Source organism: Pinus tabuliformis, chromosome 5_2, assembly GCF_031772625.1.
Source record: "Pinus tabuliformis cultivar Carrire ecotype Pingquan chromosome 5_2, CPIR1, whole genome shotgun sequence".
NCBI classification, from domain to species: Eukaryota; Viridiplantae; Streptophyta; class Pinopsida; order Pinales; family Pinaceae; genus Pinus; species Pinus tabuliformis.
Genome location: NC_142306.1, coordinates 24,546,949 through 24,564,208, shown reverse-complemented (window position 1 = coordinate 24,564,208; position 17,260 = coordinate 24,546,949).

The following is a 17,260-nucleotide window of genomic DNA, read 5'->3' as shown; positions in this document are numbered from 1 at the left end:
AGTACAGGATAGGGTATCTTTTTAGGGAATTATATTATACAAATTAGTGTTAATATGAAAAATGAAAGCAAGCACTAAGTTTAAATGTTTTTTAGAATTTTTACACAAAAACTTAGGCCCAAAGGGAAGAGAAGGGGCCAATACATAGAAGATAACCATTTCCATAAGCAAAATGGAAGTTTACTGAGGCAATAATGAGACAGAATGAGTAGAGGATTTTGAGCAGATCTCAATATCTCTAGGGGGAGATTAGTAAGTGATTTAGGGAAAGGATGGAGGGGAGTTAGTCATGCCTCTGCCATAGTACCTGTGATAGAGGTAGATTATCACTCTGAGACACCAAGTCACTCAGCAAGTTTCCTTCTGCAACATCAAAACTACCTACCCAGTCTAGTGTACCTAACATCTTTTCTTCTTTTTCTTTGGGTGCACTTGGACTAGAGAACCCTTTTCCATTTTCTTTTCTTTGCATGGTAGGCCTACCTAACTCAACATTTGTAACATCCAAGGGCTCAGATTTAACTGTTGAGCTCCTTTTCTTCTCCACCTAACTATTTATCTGCCAAGATTGAACATTTTGGACATATTTTATTCTCTATCACTAAAACAAGTAAATTCAGACATGAATTGGCCAAGATCAGGCTATTTGGCCATTCATCAACTACAACATGAAGTTAAAAAAACTGCCCATGATACTTTGTTTAAAAAAAATGAAGTAGTAGTGGCATTTGGACTTGCACACTTTCCTAGTCTTTTGTTTGGGGTTCATTTCTTTTCTTTTTTTCTGACCATATTATTCTTTTTACCCTTTGATTCTCTTTTAGGGTATACCCTCTTTTCATTTTTTAAATTTTTTTATTCTTTAGGAATATGGAAAACCTTTGCAGCAAGAAAAGGTATGTACATATTGCAGAGCTAATCAAGTCAATCATGAAATATGACACCTATTGGTATAGGAGCATAACAGGCCATTCGCCAAATGGGGTATAGATTTCATGCAATGTAACCCCACCTCGGCCAGGGGGCATGGGTATATGATAGTCGTAGTTGACTATTTTATGAAATGGGCCGAGGGGATGCCTACATTAAACAACAGCGGGAAAATGATCGCTTTTTTCTTTTTCAATCATTTAGTCTCCAAGTTCGGCATTCCACAAGCAATAGTCACAGATCATGGATTGCATTTCCACAATCGCATGATGGTTGAATTGGCCACCATATTAGGATTATCCCATGACAGCTCTACTCCATATTATCCACAAGCAAATGAGCAAGTTGAGGCGATCAAAAAAGTGTTGAAACGCATGCTGCAATGGATGATTGGAGTCCATAAACAGAGTTGGCACCTAATCTTGTACTTAGCCTTGTGGGCATACTAGACATCGGTAAGAAATGTGACTGGATTTACACCCTTTCAGCTGGTGTATGGCCTGGAAGCAATCTTACCAATTCAGTGTCAAATTTCGTCTCTCAAGCTCGTAGTTGATCTCCTCCCTGGAACATTAGAGGAAGAGGCTCATTTCTTAGAGTTAATCCAACTGGATGAAACCCATCATGACGGTGCCTTAGCTAACGAAGCACATAAGAAACAGGTGAAAGCACAATTTGATAAGAATGTCAAACCCCACATTTTCTCAGAAGGTGAGCTGGTCTTGCTTTATGATTAGGAATTCGATAAATTGAGAGCAGGTAAGTTCCAGTCTTTGTGGATGGGTCCTTACATTGTTAAGTGTGCATTAGCAAAAGGAGCCTACGAGCTAGTAGATTATGACGAGATTCCACTATCACAACCCCGAAATGGGTTGTACCTTAAGTGTTACTATGCTTGACTCGGAATGGTAACCTCTTCATGTGCTTTTGTTACATTTTTGTTTTCATTAAGAGTGATCATTTTGGTTAGGTAATCCACTTTTTCATTTTGTTGCAGATGTCAAACCCATTGGAATCATTTGTTGGATACACTGATGGGGCGAGTCATAGTACGCGGAACCTATCTTCTGTAGCTTGGGCCATCTTTGATCCAAGCGGTGAGTTAGTGAGTTTTAGAGGAGTGTGTATTGGTCAATCAACGAAGAACATCGCTGAATATAGCGTGTTGATAAGAACTCCTCTCTGATGCCATCGCACATGGCATACACTGACTTGTCGTTAGTCTAGACTCACAACTCATCATTCTACAGCTTACTGGCATCTATTGCATTCGGAACACAACTATCTATCGTATGTTCCTAAGGGTCAAGATTTTGGAAAGGCAGTTCGATTCTATTCAATATCAACATATTTCCAGAAACTTAAACACATTAACCGATTCATTAGAAAGTTATGTGTTAGATAGACATTTGCAACATTTGTAAAAGAAAATCATTTCATCAATAACCTCATCAGGATCATATAACTTAACCAAAATAAAGCTCCGAAAATCAAAAATATATATAATTGTTTATAGTTTGTACGTAGTGTTCTGTGTCCAGGACAAAATCAGTCATATGACCCAAAAAGTCAAAAAGCAAGGGGGCACCCTAATCTAATGGTGTTGGTGATAACTAGTCACCGCCTGTGCAATCATGCGCAAGACCCTAGTCCATCGGCTCGGCACGCCAGTGGTATGGCGTTGTAATATCAGGGGCAGCTCATCAGTCCTCACATCTGGAATATCGAGTGTAAGACCCTCGATCTGATCCTACAACACTACAAGGGTCTCGGATACATCTAGGTCACGAAGAATAGCCCTCCCTACAGCCTCTCCTGCTGGAATGGTAGCTGCTACTCGTGGGCGCACTAATGGTCGCACAGGCCCGATATCTACATAAGCACATGAGTCTTGATTAGTCTTGATAACCATTTGAAAAATCACAAGAACATTATAAAAGCAATAAACAGAGATATGGTCAAATATTTTTACCTATGACAGCCCATTGCTCGCCAGCCAGCAGCACCAAATCTGGGTCACCCCAGAAATCCATCCCGGCATATGGATACTCAGCATAAGCCATCTGCTGACAATTGAACCACTCGAAGAAAGCATCAGTGAATGAAACCTGCGATTGAACAACATGTTTTGCCATAAGGTCAACCCATCTCTACATCCGTGGCTCAGTCGGTGGTGGCAGGCAGAGTGAGATGTACTGGGGCTGCATCAGTGGGATCCTCTCCAAGGTGAAAGTGGTCAAAATAGAACCATAGCCAAAGTTATTAGATCTTCTATTTTTCACCTTGGTAAGCTTTTCTTTAATCACTGGAAGTACTGCATCACACCAGTTGAATACCTTGGGTTCGAGACATTCCAAGGCATACTCCATATAGGATTTGTTGGCTAAGTGAAGGGCCGCGCTACCAGCCAATCTAGCAAAAGTGAATAAAATAGTCCTCAAGGACCGGTCAGTGACATCTCTGATACTGATCTTTCCATCCCTACTCGGTTGAGATCCTTTTCTACAGTATCGGCGAATATAATCCCTCACAGATTCACCCCCATGGGCAGAACTTGATAGTGAGATAGGGGCACCATGCCTTGATAAACCGGTTAAGAAGTAAATATCCTCAACGGTCATGGGGATGGATTTGCCTCTTATCTGGAAAACTTGGTTGGTAGGATCCCATAAATCAAGGAAATACGGCGGCAAGTTGATTTGTTGCCTCATGCTAGACATGCAGAAGAAGTTGAGCAAGCCACAGTTCCACAGTGTAGTTATCGTACCCAGATCATGTAGGGCAACCATGTCCTCTTCTTCATGCTCGCATTCATGCCATGTAACAACCATTTTTCTCCAATGAATCTCTGAAAAACAAACAAGAGAAGAATTAGGATCCTGATTTGGCAAAAAACTGGCAAAATTTCCATGAAAAATCAGTGAAAAAGTTTTCCTCCTTACGCCCATCGCACCCTAGCTGTGTACTAGGTGAGATGCATCCTAACTAGAAAGTGGCCAGCCAAGGATGCATCACATCTTTCGATGTATACTAGGTGCGATGGGGGCAAAACGAAATGTTCAAACCCAAAGGGCCCAGAAAAGCAGGAAAACATGCTTAGAATTCAAAAAGGAAAGAACGTAATTGAAGAGCTCAAGTTTAGCTCCTACCCAGTCTAGACAGTGCCAAAAATCGTCTAGAGAATCTCCCAGAATTAGCTGATGAAAATCGAGGGGGAAAACACCTCCAGAGCTCCAACAGTCACAACTCCATATGAAATGGTAAAATGAGGGGTAAAAAACTATTTTTAAGTTACCTTTCATGTAATTTAAGTAGGGTATTAGTTTTTTAACTCATTTTTCAAGCATATGTCCTCATTTCTAGTCAGTTTGTTGGAGCAACTGAATAGGTAGTATGACTGTCAAAAGAACATAGTGTTAACGGTGAATCAAATATTGATGACCGTTATCATGAGCAGTTTTATGCGAAGTTCAAGCTTGTTAAAAATTAAACCTAGCAATGAGCATATGTTCCACTAGAGTTTAAGCTCATTAAAAAATGAACCCAACTTCAGTAAATAACCATTCTGAATGCATTATCATCAGCTTCGAGCCTTGGTCATGTTCTTACTATCACCTCCACTCTGTTTTAGCTGATCATTCGCCTCCATTTGCTTGTTTACCCCTTTTGAGGAACATCTGCGATGAGTGATTTTGTTAGCCATCTTCTTAACACTGCTGTGATTGGAAAGTTCCAACCCTCATCTGGAACCAGTTGCTACTTGAAATATCACTCGTTCCTCAAAAACGAGTCTCCTTTAAGCTCTTTTTATCTGACTCTTAAAATATGAAAAGATTGCCGAGCGATTGGCCTCTCCAGCTCATTAAAGTGATTGGAAGTGCCATCCCTCCTCTAGATTTTAATATTTTTAGACTTGAGGGATTATTACACAAAAACATCGAGCGTTTGTCTTGTTTGGTTCATTAAAACTATTGAACATTCATCCCTTTCACATTGTTTTATACTTTTTCGAACTTAAGAGAATATACTACGAAAAAGGAATATTGGAGTTTCCTTTTCGCCTCTTCTCAAACTCTCTAAAATTGAAAAGGACTGAGTTATCCTGTCATTAAATTAAACTTGTTAAAATAATAGCGACAAACTTGTCCATTCAGACAAGAGCGAGTTTCACTGTCTCTAGGCTCGTTAAAACATAGCGACGGGTTTTCCCGAAGGACAAATTATAGAACAAGCATACGTTATCCTCCTCAAGCTTGAAAAAAATAAAGAGGTACTGGTCAGAAATGACTTGGGAAAATTGGGAAGAAAACTTGAAGTAACTTTATTGGTTGCAAGTCACTCCTGAACATGACACTTTCACTCCATCACCATGATTGAGTCAGGTTAGGTTATTCCGTTCACCGGTCATATCACCATTGGTCCACCGTACCATCCACGTTTGGGGTTAATGCTACCAATCCATTTTAGTGTTGCCGATATGTTCAAGAGAATTCGCTCAGAGAATTCACCTACCCAGCTTGTGTCTCATCCACTGCAATAACTTCACGCTTCAATCTTTCGTGACCGCCACCCTGAACCTTGTATCATCAGATTGTTTTCACCTCTACAAAATCATTTGCTCCGTTCCATGTCATAGATGTGGGATCCATCAATGCCCCCCTATGATGGGTCACTTCTTCTCGACATTAGTTCATTATCCAAGAAGCCAACCTAGGAACAACCCTTTTAGTACTTTGAAGCTTGCATGCCTCAATGGCAAGTTTCTCACTTCCAGCGATAGGTTTATATTAATGACCTTCGACCGAAAGTTTTTGCGTGGTGTTCAACATCGACTCATGTATTCACATCATGTAAATTGTACTGCAGTACATTTAGGGTCATCATCATCATCAGTGATTCCTCTTGCACCTATTAACAGCTTACATCATTGGCTGGTAATCAGGCGGTGTCCTTCCATGTTTGACATTAGAACATATTTTCACATGGATCGACTTGTACTTTCGGGCAAATATTGAACGAGTTTTGAAGGCCCCAGATCTAGTTTCATCCATCCAAGCTACGATATATTCAGGAAAATAAAGACATCAAATGTACATCATTGCTGCACAGATAATCATCCAAACTAAGGGATAATGGCTCTACCAGAATCATCAGTCTTCACAAAGACGGTTGTCTGTTCTATGTACATGAGAGTGAATTTGTCAAGCTGAGCATGGGAATGCCCGCCTTAGCTAGATCATGAAAATATTATGAATATAATGTATTTTATTGTATCCTATTACAGGTCACCTTCCAGTTCGAAAAACCTCAGATCCTCATTATAAATCATTTCACCCGACATCAAAAGATTTATGACCTCATGCTTTAGGGGGCAACTGTTATAGACATATTTGGGCAATGCAACCCCAGTCACATATGTCCATGAACCAAGGGCTTCTAAGTCCCTAAAAGTGTTGTTTCATACCCTAAAGGAGCAAGGTCAACTGATTACATCATCTCCCAGAAGTTTTCCATGAAAAACCACTCAGAACTAGTCAAAGCAGGACCATACAGACTGGTCAGAGCAAAGGGTGTGATGCATCTCACCTGCCATGTGCAAAAAGTGTGATGCATACTAGAAAGCCCTTCTGTAGGGTGCGACGAGTGAGAGAAGGCAAATGGCACAAGCAGTTTGCTAGGTGGAGACCCTGAGAATCTTCTAGACGCTGCTCATTTGACACTTGCGTCCTTGAATTCACCCAAGGATGAGTAAGAGATCATGAAATCTCCAAGTGGAACTAAGAACTATCAGAGAGATGACACTAATCAAAATCCCAGAAGCTAACTCACCCTGCTGTAAATATCTATATATGCATCCCTCATCCTAGAGATCCAGAGGTTGGAATTTGGTAATTTGCAAAGAGGTTCTGCTGGTTTCTCTTTGAAGACATTGTTGGGTGATCTTGCTTTGTATGAGTTGAAGATGGCTTTCAAGCTGGGAGGATGGCACTGGGTCAGACCAAGTGGTTGTAATCCTCTCTTCTACTACTTTTATCAATAAATCTATTTGAGTTTTCCTCCATATTCTTGAGTATCTCTAAATATTGTGTTGATATATGCATGTGTATGGTCAATATATATATGATCCTATATTGTTGACAGTGATAGATCTATATGATTTGATGGTATTATGCTGCTGTGATTCTACAGGTACTCTTTGAACCAAGACAAGTAAGGAAGCAATGGTGAGATTCTGTCGAAGGGGAAAGGAAACAAACAAGGAGCCAAGCGAAAGACTGCGGTTGGTACTCTCTCCTTCTTTCTCATCTCTCTATCGTAAAGGAAAACACAACTAACTTTAGTTTGTTTGTTTCTAAGATAGGTACCCGTCTTAGTGGGACTAGCAGTTCTGAATAGACACTAGATTTCCCAGTAACAACAGGCAACCTAGGAGATTGCCCACAGTTTTACCAACTAGACAATGAATAATTTTCACCTACGGCCACCTCCATTCAGAGGAGGGAGGTCAAAACATTCAATCTCAAAATACTTATTCCAAATAGCCCCCACCATCGACGTAGCAAGCCTCCTCCCCATTGGACCATGGGTACATACACAATTGAAACAACAAATTCCCATAAACGTTGTGACTTAACATTTCCAACCGCAAAAGCCTACCACGCACACGAGATGCAAGGAAAAAGCCAACTACTCGATCAAACATATGGGCCAACACATCTATCGAAACCTCAAAGCCAATGCAATCATGGATGATATGCACTTTGAAAGGAATGCCAACCCTTAACTTTACAATAAGGAGAACAACGCCTCACATCGCTCAACGGAAAAAGCAAGCAAGAGGGAGGGTAGGTGGTTTACAAACAAACCCTTCCATGTTCCTCTTAAATGTATGCATCTCAACTAAAAATCCCAACACAGAAAGAGTACAAGCACAAGAAACTGGCACCAAAAACAACTGAGCAATGAAGAGGCTAGTAGTCATAGGGAGCCACACCACAACAACCCATACAACTCCGAGAACTTAGAGCAGAAGGGGAATTGTTCACATATGCCTCCAAGGACAAGCATGTCCAACATTACTTCTCATGTGCTACTGAGTGGGTATGGATAGAACATGAAAATCAGCCACCCTACAAACCACCCAAGGTTATTCCTGAGGCAAACTGAAAAAACCAACTCAATTACCAACCCACCTTTCACACGAAAAGCAAAACCATCCCCACCAAATAGGGAGGTGAATAATATAACAAGGAGCCAATTTCGATGGAGCCACACATGGCTACCCAGCCCAGTCAAAATTTTATATTCACAACAACCGAGGGGCATGAAAGTGACATAGGCATGACAGAGTTTTTAGGTTTCCATCTAGAACCACAACAATGAAGGCTCAAAGGAGCGCCGAGCAAACTTTAACATTTTTATCGTTCAGATGGACAAGAGGGATGGGGATGACCATGGCCAACATTACCGCTCATGTGCTACTCAGTGGGGATGGAGAGAAGATGAAAATCGGCCACCCTACAAATGACCCAAGGCCATCGTTTAGGCAAACCCAACAAAACAACTCAATTACCAACCCACATTTCACACAGAAAGAAAACCTATCACTTGCATCATTTGGACAGGCACGAGGGACCATGACAAGCCAGGAAGCCACACCAAAAAACCCATACAACTCCAATAACTTAGAGAACAGAAGGGGAATTGTTCACATATGCCTCCCGAGACGAGCATGGCCAACATTACCACTCATGTGCCATCGAGTGGCAATGGAAAGAAGATGAAAATCGGCCACCCTACAAATGACCCAAGGCCATCGTTCAGGCAAACCCAAAAAAACAACTCAATTACCAACCCACCTTTCACACGAAAAGAAAACTTGTCACTTGTATCATTTGGATGGGCACGAGGGGACCAGGACAAGCCAGGGAGCCACACCACAACAACCCATACAACTCCAAGAACTTAGAGAGAAGAAGGGGAATTGTTCACATATGCCTCCTGGGACAAGCATGGCCAACATTACCACTCATGTGCTACCAAGTGGGGATGGAGAGAAGATGAAAATCGACCACCCTACAAACAATCCAAGGCCATCATTCACACAAACCCAAAAAGACAACTCAACTACCAACCCACCTTTCACATGAAAAGAAAACCTGTCACTTGTATCATTTGGATGGGCACAAGGGGACCAAGACAAGCCAGGGAGCCACAGCACAACAACCCATACAACTCCAAGAACTTAGAGAGTAGAAGGGGAATTATTCACATATTCCTCTCAGGACGAGCATGGCCAACATTACTGCTCATGTGCTACCGAGTGGAGATGGAGAGAAGATGAAAATCGAACACCCTACAAATGACCCAAGGCCATCGTTCAGGGAAGCCCAAAAAAACAACTCAATTACCAACATGCCTTTCACACAGGACGAAAACTTGTCACTTGTATCATTTGGATGGGCATGAGGGACCAAGACGAGCCTCGAAGCCACACCATAACAGCCCATACAACTCCAAGAACTTGGAGAGCAGAAGGGTAATTTTTCACATATGCCTCCTAGAACGAGCATGGCCAACATTACTGCTCATGTGCTACCGAGTGGGGATGGAGATAAGATGAAAATTGGCTACCCTACAAATGACCCAAGGCCATCTCTTCAGGCAAACCCAAAAAAACAACTCAATTACCAACCCACCTTTCACACGAAAAGAAAACCTATCACTTGTATCATTTGGATGAGCAGGAGGGACTAGGATGAGCCCAGAAGCCACACCACAACAACCCATACAACTCTAAGAACTTGGAGAGCAGAATGGGAATTGTTCACATACGCCTCTTAGGATGAGCATGGAAAACATTACTGCTCATGTGCTACCAAGTGGGGATGGAGAGAAGATGAAAATCGACCACCCTACAAATGTCCCAGGGCCATTTTTAGGAAAACCCAAAAAAACAACTCAATTACCCACCCACCTTTCACACGAAAAGAAAACCTGCCACTTGTATCATTTGGATGGGAATGAGGGGACCAGGACGATCTAAGGAGCCACACCATAATAACCCATAAAACTCCATGAACTTAGAGAGCATAAGGGGAATTGTTCACATATGCCTCCGGGATGAGCATGGCCAACATTACCGCTCATGTGCTACCGAGTGGGGATGGAGAGAAGATGAAAATCGGCTACCCTACAAATGACCCAAGGCCATTGTTCAGGCAAGCCTAAAAAAACAACTCAATTAACAACCCTCGTGTCACATGGAAAACGAACTTGTCACTTGTATCATTTGGATGGGCATGAGCAACCAAGACAAGCCCGAGATCCACACCACAACAGCCCATACAACTCCAAGAACTTGGAAAGTAGAAGGGGAATTGTTCACATATGCCTCCCGGGACGAGCATGGCCAACATTACCGCTCATGTGCTACGTAGTGTGGATGGAGAGAAGATGAAAAGCAGCCACCCTACAAATGACCCAAGGCCATTCTTCAAGCAAACCCAAAAAAACAACTCAATTACCAACCCACCTTTCACACAAAAAGAAAACCTATCACTTGTATCATTTGGATGGGCACGAGGGACCAAGACAAGCCCGGGTGCCACACCACAACAACCCATACAACTCTAAGAACTTGGAAAGAAAAAGGTGAATTGTTCACATATGCCTCCTGGGACGAATATGGCCAACATTGCTGCTCATGTGCTACTAAGTGGGGATGGAGAGAAGATGAAAATCGGCCACCCTACAAATGACCCAAGGCCATTCTTCAAGAAAACTTGAAAAAACAACTCAATTACCAACCCACCTTTCACACAAAAGAAAAATCTATCACTTGTATCATTTGGATGGGCACAAGGGACCAAGATGAGCTCGAGAACCACACTACAACAACCCATACAACTCCATGAACTTTGAGAGCAGAAGGGGAATTATTCACATATGCCTCCAGAGATGAACATGGCCAACATTACCACTCATATGCTACCGAGTGGGGATGGAGAGAAGATGAAAATCTGTTAGGGTCCCACCCTAACCCCCTTATTTATGTCAGGGGATCACGTCATAGTCAAAGAGTCAATAAAGCCCATATTAATATTTGTAAGTGGTTAACCCGCAATTAATGACGGGACCACAGTTAGTTGCAAATGGGCGGTAGTATTAGATAGATGGTATTAAAAAACCCACGATATTGGCTCGTGGTATTGCATGTATGAGTCATATATAAAGGATAGAGACTCCCTGCGAGGAGCATGGTGTCTTGTTTTGTAATTGAGCTCTGCTCTATTGGAGGTTGCCCCCTCGAAGAGGCCTGTGAACATTTCTCTCTGAATAATAAAATCATTGCTATTCTGTGTTCTGGGTATATTTTCTTCGCATATTCTGTGTTCTCGGTATCTTTCCTTCGCATATTCTATGTCTGGGTATTGCTTTGCAGGTTAAGAGCATAACAAGTGGTATCAGAGCACTTTCCAGGGCTCGGTGGGATCTCCAAATTTTAGCAAAATTTTTTTAGGCTAGAGACGTGTTCCGGCATCTTTAAACCATGGGATCTATCGTTAAGCGCATAAACCTGCGGATTTGGGGAGGCATGCACGCAGGAAATACAAGAGGTGGTCACGTCTGTTGGACTCCCTTGTAACCCCTGTGGGTACCCCTTCGAGTAGTAGCGCATTAGACAGAACCACGCACGGACTGTCTTCCACGTACCCTCTGGGTATATAGGAAGCCCCCTAGCTCCCTTGAAACCTCGCCATAGATAAACCTTCGGCCGTCTTGTGGCTACAGTACACCGAGAACAGCACTCAGAGAGATTACTCACCCGTACGATAGGGTAGTCGGGTTGTACGGCTAAGGGTACGGTCGATCCTCCTTAGTTAGAGCCCTGAAACATTGGGCCGAGTACTACTATCAGACCCTTATGTATATTGCGATCTGTAGCACCTGACACTCCCCAAGACCTTAGTTCCCTTTCTATCGGGGGATCACACATCACCTATTCTAGATCAGCAGCAGCAGTTGTGCCACCATTCAGATCTCTCAGATCCACCAGATCGGATATTCCAGATCAGCAGCAGCAGTTGTTCCACTATTTAGATCTCTCAGATCCACCAGATCGGATATTCCAGATCAGCAGCAGCACTAGATCGGAGTCGTTGTGACGGGTTCCTGTACCTGGATATAATTTTCGCAGCACTTTTGGTGACCTAGTCCATCAGTATCAGGAGGACGAGCTGAGCAAGGTGGTACCATTCAATTTCTTAGTAAAAATTTTTAGGCGGTCCCAATTTTTCATCATGTTGGTGTATGGTAGAAACTCGCGCTCAGGCGATGGCCAATGAAAGGATCGACAAAATTGAAAACCATATGGAGACCCTCCAAACTGCCATGACCAAGATCGAACATGAGCTTCAAGGAATGAGTAACTTCATACAACTTGAGCTTAAAGGAATGAGTAACCAGATACAGCAGGCATTCCCAAAAGGCAAGGAGCCAGCCCACGAGGAGGAGTATAATGGCCATAACTACCATGAGGGTGAGTCTAGCCACTCTCCTCACATTTGGCACTCCCGTCCACCACCCAGTCAGTGTCCTCCCAAGTTGGATATGCAGAAATTTGACGGTTCTCACACGTCAGCATGGCTAGCACAAATGGAGCAGTATTTCCAATTGAATCATATCACAGATGAGGGGACTAAGCTTATGGTGGGCACCATGTACTTGGACAATGAAAGATGGCAATGGAAGGAATGGCATCAACGTTGCAATGGACATTTTCAGAATTGGGCCCAATTTGCCAAAACTCTTCGCAGTCGCTTTGAACAGGAAGACTCTTTTTTGGGGCGTCTCACTAAGCTTTGACAGACGGGTACAGTGGAGGAATATATGACTGCTTTTGAAGCTCTAGCCTTCCACACTAAGGGTCTCACAGATGAGTTCTACATGGAATGCTTTATCAGCGGTCTTAAAGAAGCCATCAAAGCTCAGGTTCTACTCCACTACCCTCCCACATGGACCGAGGCTTGCCAGGTAGCCCATAAGGTGGAACGTGCATTAACAGCCCAATCTAGCTGTCCCAACTTCCCCGCTAAAGGTCGTCCCTCACAGGCTCCCAATATGACTCAGACACTTAAGATTCAAAAGGTGTCACCTGTGGAAATGGCTGAAAGAAGGAAGCAAGGACTATGTTACTACTGTGATGAAAAATATTCCCCAGGTCATAAATGCAAAGAGCACAAGTTTTTTCAAATAGATGCCACTGACTACAGCTCCATCGAGGAAGATCCACCACTTGAGGAACCAGAGGCGATCGAAGAAGACAACCAACAGGAGATGGTATCTGATGAACCAATTATTTCACTACATGCATTGGCAGGAATTTCTTCCCCTCAAACTCTCAAAATCAGGGGTTTTCTTAAACATCGCCCAGCAGTAGTCTTGATTGATAGTGGAATTACCCATAATTTCATCCACCAAAAGATCGCTGAAGCAACACATTGTTTTGTCCGGGCAGTTTCTAACTTCCAAGTCCAGATTGCAGATGGGGGCACAATGAAATGTGAAGGTCGCTGTGAAAATGTCAAAATTCAAATGGGGGATTATCAATTGAAAACCCACATGTTTGCAATACACATGGGGGGTTGTGACATTGTCCTCGGTGCGGAATGGCTCCGCACTCTTGGGCCAATCACAATGGATTTCCAGGAGTTATATATGAGTTTTAAGCAGAACAACTCCACACATACCCTCCGTGGACTACAGGTGGGAGCCCCCTCTATTATAAGCTCGCATAGGATGGAAAAATTGTTAAAAAAGGGCCATCATGGAGTGGTAGCTCAATTTAATGCCATCCAAGTAGTAGACACCATGTCTCCGCCAATTCATCCTGAGATGCAACAGATTTTAAATAAACATCGGACGGTCTTTGACAAACCTCATGAACTTCCACCCTCGCGAGGGGAACATGATCATAGCATCACATTGGTTCCAGGGGCCCAACCCCCAAATGTGCGGCCATACAGATATCCATTCACCCAAAAGAATGAAATAGAAAAAATCATCAAGGAATTGTTGGAAGCAGGTGTCATTCGTCCTAGCATTAGTCCTTATTCATCTCCAGTCGTCATGGTCCTCAAGAAAGATGGGGAGTAGCGGATGTGTCTAGACTTCAGGGCCCTCAATAAGTTAACAATCAATGATAAATTTCCCATCCCAGTGGTTGACGATTTGTTGGACGAACTCAATGGGGCTCAATTCTTCACTAAGTTGGATCTTCGCTCAGGCTACCACCAAATTCGCATGAAGGAAATCGACATTCCCAAGACAGCGTTCAGAACTCATGAAGGCCATTATGAGTTCCTGGTCATGCCATTTGGTCTCTGTAATGCCCCCTCTACTTTTCAGAGCCTTATGAATCACCTCCTCAAACCATATCTCAGAAAATTTGTCCTGGTCTTCTTCGATGACATCCTCATCTATAGTGGCACTTGGGCGGCACATCTTCAGCATGTAGATCACCTCTTGCAACTGCTCCGCACGCATAAATTATTTGTCAAGATGTCTAAGTGTGCATTTGGCATGGAAGAAGTTGAGTATTTAGGCTACATTGTGGGGCATGAAGGTGTCAAGGTGGACCCAAAAAAGATCCAGGCAATGCAAGAATGGCCTCAACCTAAGACCTTGAAAAGATTGAGAGGATTTTTGGGTCTCACAAGCTATTATCGTAAATTTGTCCGCAACTATGGCCACATAGCGAAGCCCCTAACGCAACTGCTAAAGAAAAATTCCTTCTTCTGGAACGAAGAAGCACAACAGGCATTTACCGCTCTCAAAACCGCCATGTGTTCCACTCCGGTCTTAGCACTACCGGACTTCACCAAATCATTTGACATTGAATCTGATGCTTCAGGAATAGGTATTGGAGCAGTCTTAATGCAGGAAGGGCGACCATTGGCCTTCACCAGCCAATAACTAAGTGGGAAGAACTTGGGCCAATCTACCTATGAGAAGGAAATGATGGCCATCTTACATGCAGTCGAGACCTGGCGACCCTACTTGTTGGGGCGACGTTTCCAAATCCGCACAGATCATCACAGTCTTAAATATTTTTTGAAGCAACGCCTATCTTCCCCACAACAAAATAAATGGTTAGCCAAAATGCTGGGATATGATTATGAGATCATTTACAAGAAAGGGAAAGACAACAAGGTAGCAGATGCATTGTCGCCCCAATTTGAGGAGGAAAGTACTCTGCTCGCAATATCCCTCCCCATTCCAGACTGGATTGAAGAGGCTCGCAGGGAATGGTTTTCACATCTGGGGCTCTCCCAACTCATTTCTCAATTGCAGGCAGATCCTAATTCCAGCAAGGGCTACTCATGGCAGAATGATATTCTTCGCTACAAGGACAAAGTCGTAATTTCACCAACATCCACCCTCAAAAGTCGCATTTTGGCAGAATTGCACTCATCTCCCATTGCAGGACATTCGGGCTTTCAGAAGACATATGCTCGCACCAGACGATCATTTTTTTGGGCCAGCATGAAACAAGACATCCTTAAGTTTGTAGCAGAATGTGACGTCTGTTAATGCAACAAAGGGGAAACCGTCAACGCACCAGGCACATTACAACCATTGCCCATTCCGGCGTCAATTTGGACGGAGGTCTCCATGGATTTCATTATAGGTCTTCCAAATTCTGGGAACAAATCAGTCATCATGGTGGTTGTGGACCTACTCTCGAAGTATGCTCATTTCTGCGCCCTACCCCAACCATTCACACCCACTTTGGTTGCTCAAACTTTCATGGATCAGATCTTCAAATTGCAGGGCATGCCCACTTCTATTGTGTCCGACCGCGACCCAATCTTCACCAGTAATTTTTGGCAGGAGCTCTTTAGAATACAAGGCACTCAACTCAAACTCAGTACTTCATATCATCCGCAAACAGATGGTCAAACCGAAGCCGTCAATAAATGTCTAGAAACCTACCTTAGGTGTTTCACTTCAGAAAAACAACACCTTTGGGTATAGTGGTTACCTCTGGCGGAATGGTGGTATAACACCAACTATCATGCCACCACCAAAATGACTCCTTATGAAGCAGTCTATGGACAACTTCTGCCTTCCCCTACTTCTTATCTCACGGAGTGCTCCAAAGTATAAGTCGTGGATCAACTCCTACAACACCGTGCAACCATGCTTGCCCACCTGCGCGAGAATCTTCATCAAGCTCAGAACCGTATGAAGCAACAGGCTGACCAACATCGCTCAGAGCGCCAATTTCAAGAAGGGGATCAGGTCTTTTTGAGGCTGAAACCATATAAGCAAACATCACTCAAAGACAAGGGCTGTCAAAAGCTCTCTCCAAAATTCTACGGACCCTATCAAGTACTTCAGCGCATTGGAGAAGTAGCTTACAAGTTGGCTTTGCCACCTACAGCAAAAATCCACCCAGTTTTCCATGTATCGTGCCTCAAGAAAGTGATTGGGAACAATTACCGAGTTCAAACCAGTCTACCTGAATTGGACAAAGAAGGGTCAATCTGGCTTCAACCTGAACAGGTTCTAGACACACGAGACAAGCACCTGCGCGGCCACATGATTAAGGAGGTCCTCGTCAAATGGAAAGACACCTCGCCAGAAGATGCAACTTGGGAACCAGCCACTATTCTTCAGCAGTTTCCGCAGCTTCAGCCTTGAGGACAAGGCTAGTCTTAAGGGGGAGGGCATGTTAGGGTCCCACCCTAACCCCCTTATTTATGTTAGGGGATCACGTCATAGTCAAAGAGTCAATAAAGCCCATATTAATATTTGTAAGTGGTTAACCCGCAATTAATGACGGGACCACAGTTAATTGCAAATGGGCGGTAGTATTAGATAGATGGTAAATGGGCGGTAGTATTAGATAGATGGTATTAATAAAACCCACGATATTAGCTCGTGGTATTGCATGTATGAGTCATATATAAAGGATAGAGACTCTCTGCGAGGAGCATGGTGTCTTGTTTTGTAATCGAGCTCTGCTCTATTGGAGGTTGCCCCCTCGAAGAGGCCTGTGAACATTTCTCTCTGAATAATAAAATCATTGCTATTCTATGTTCTGGGTATATTTTCTTCGCATATTCTGTGTTCTCGGTATCTTTTCTTCGCATATTCTATGTCTGGGTATTGCTTTGCAGGTTAAGAGCATAACAAAATCGGCCACCCTACAAATGAACCAAGGCCATTCCTTAGGCAAACCGAAAAAAACAACTCAAATACGAACCCACCTTTCACACGAAAAGTCGACCTAGGGACCAAGACGAGCATGGCCATCATTACC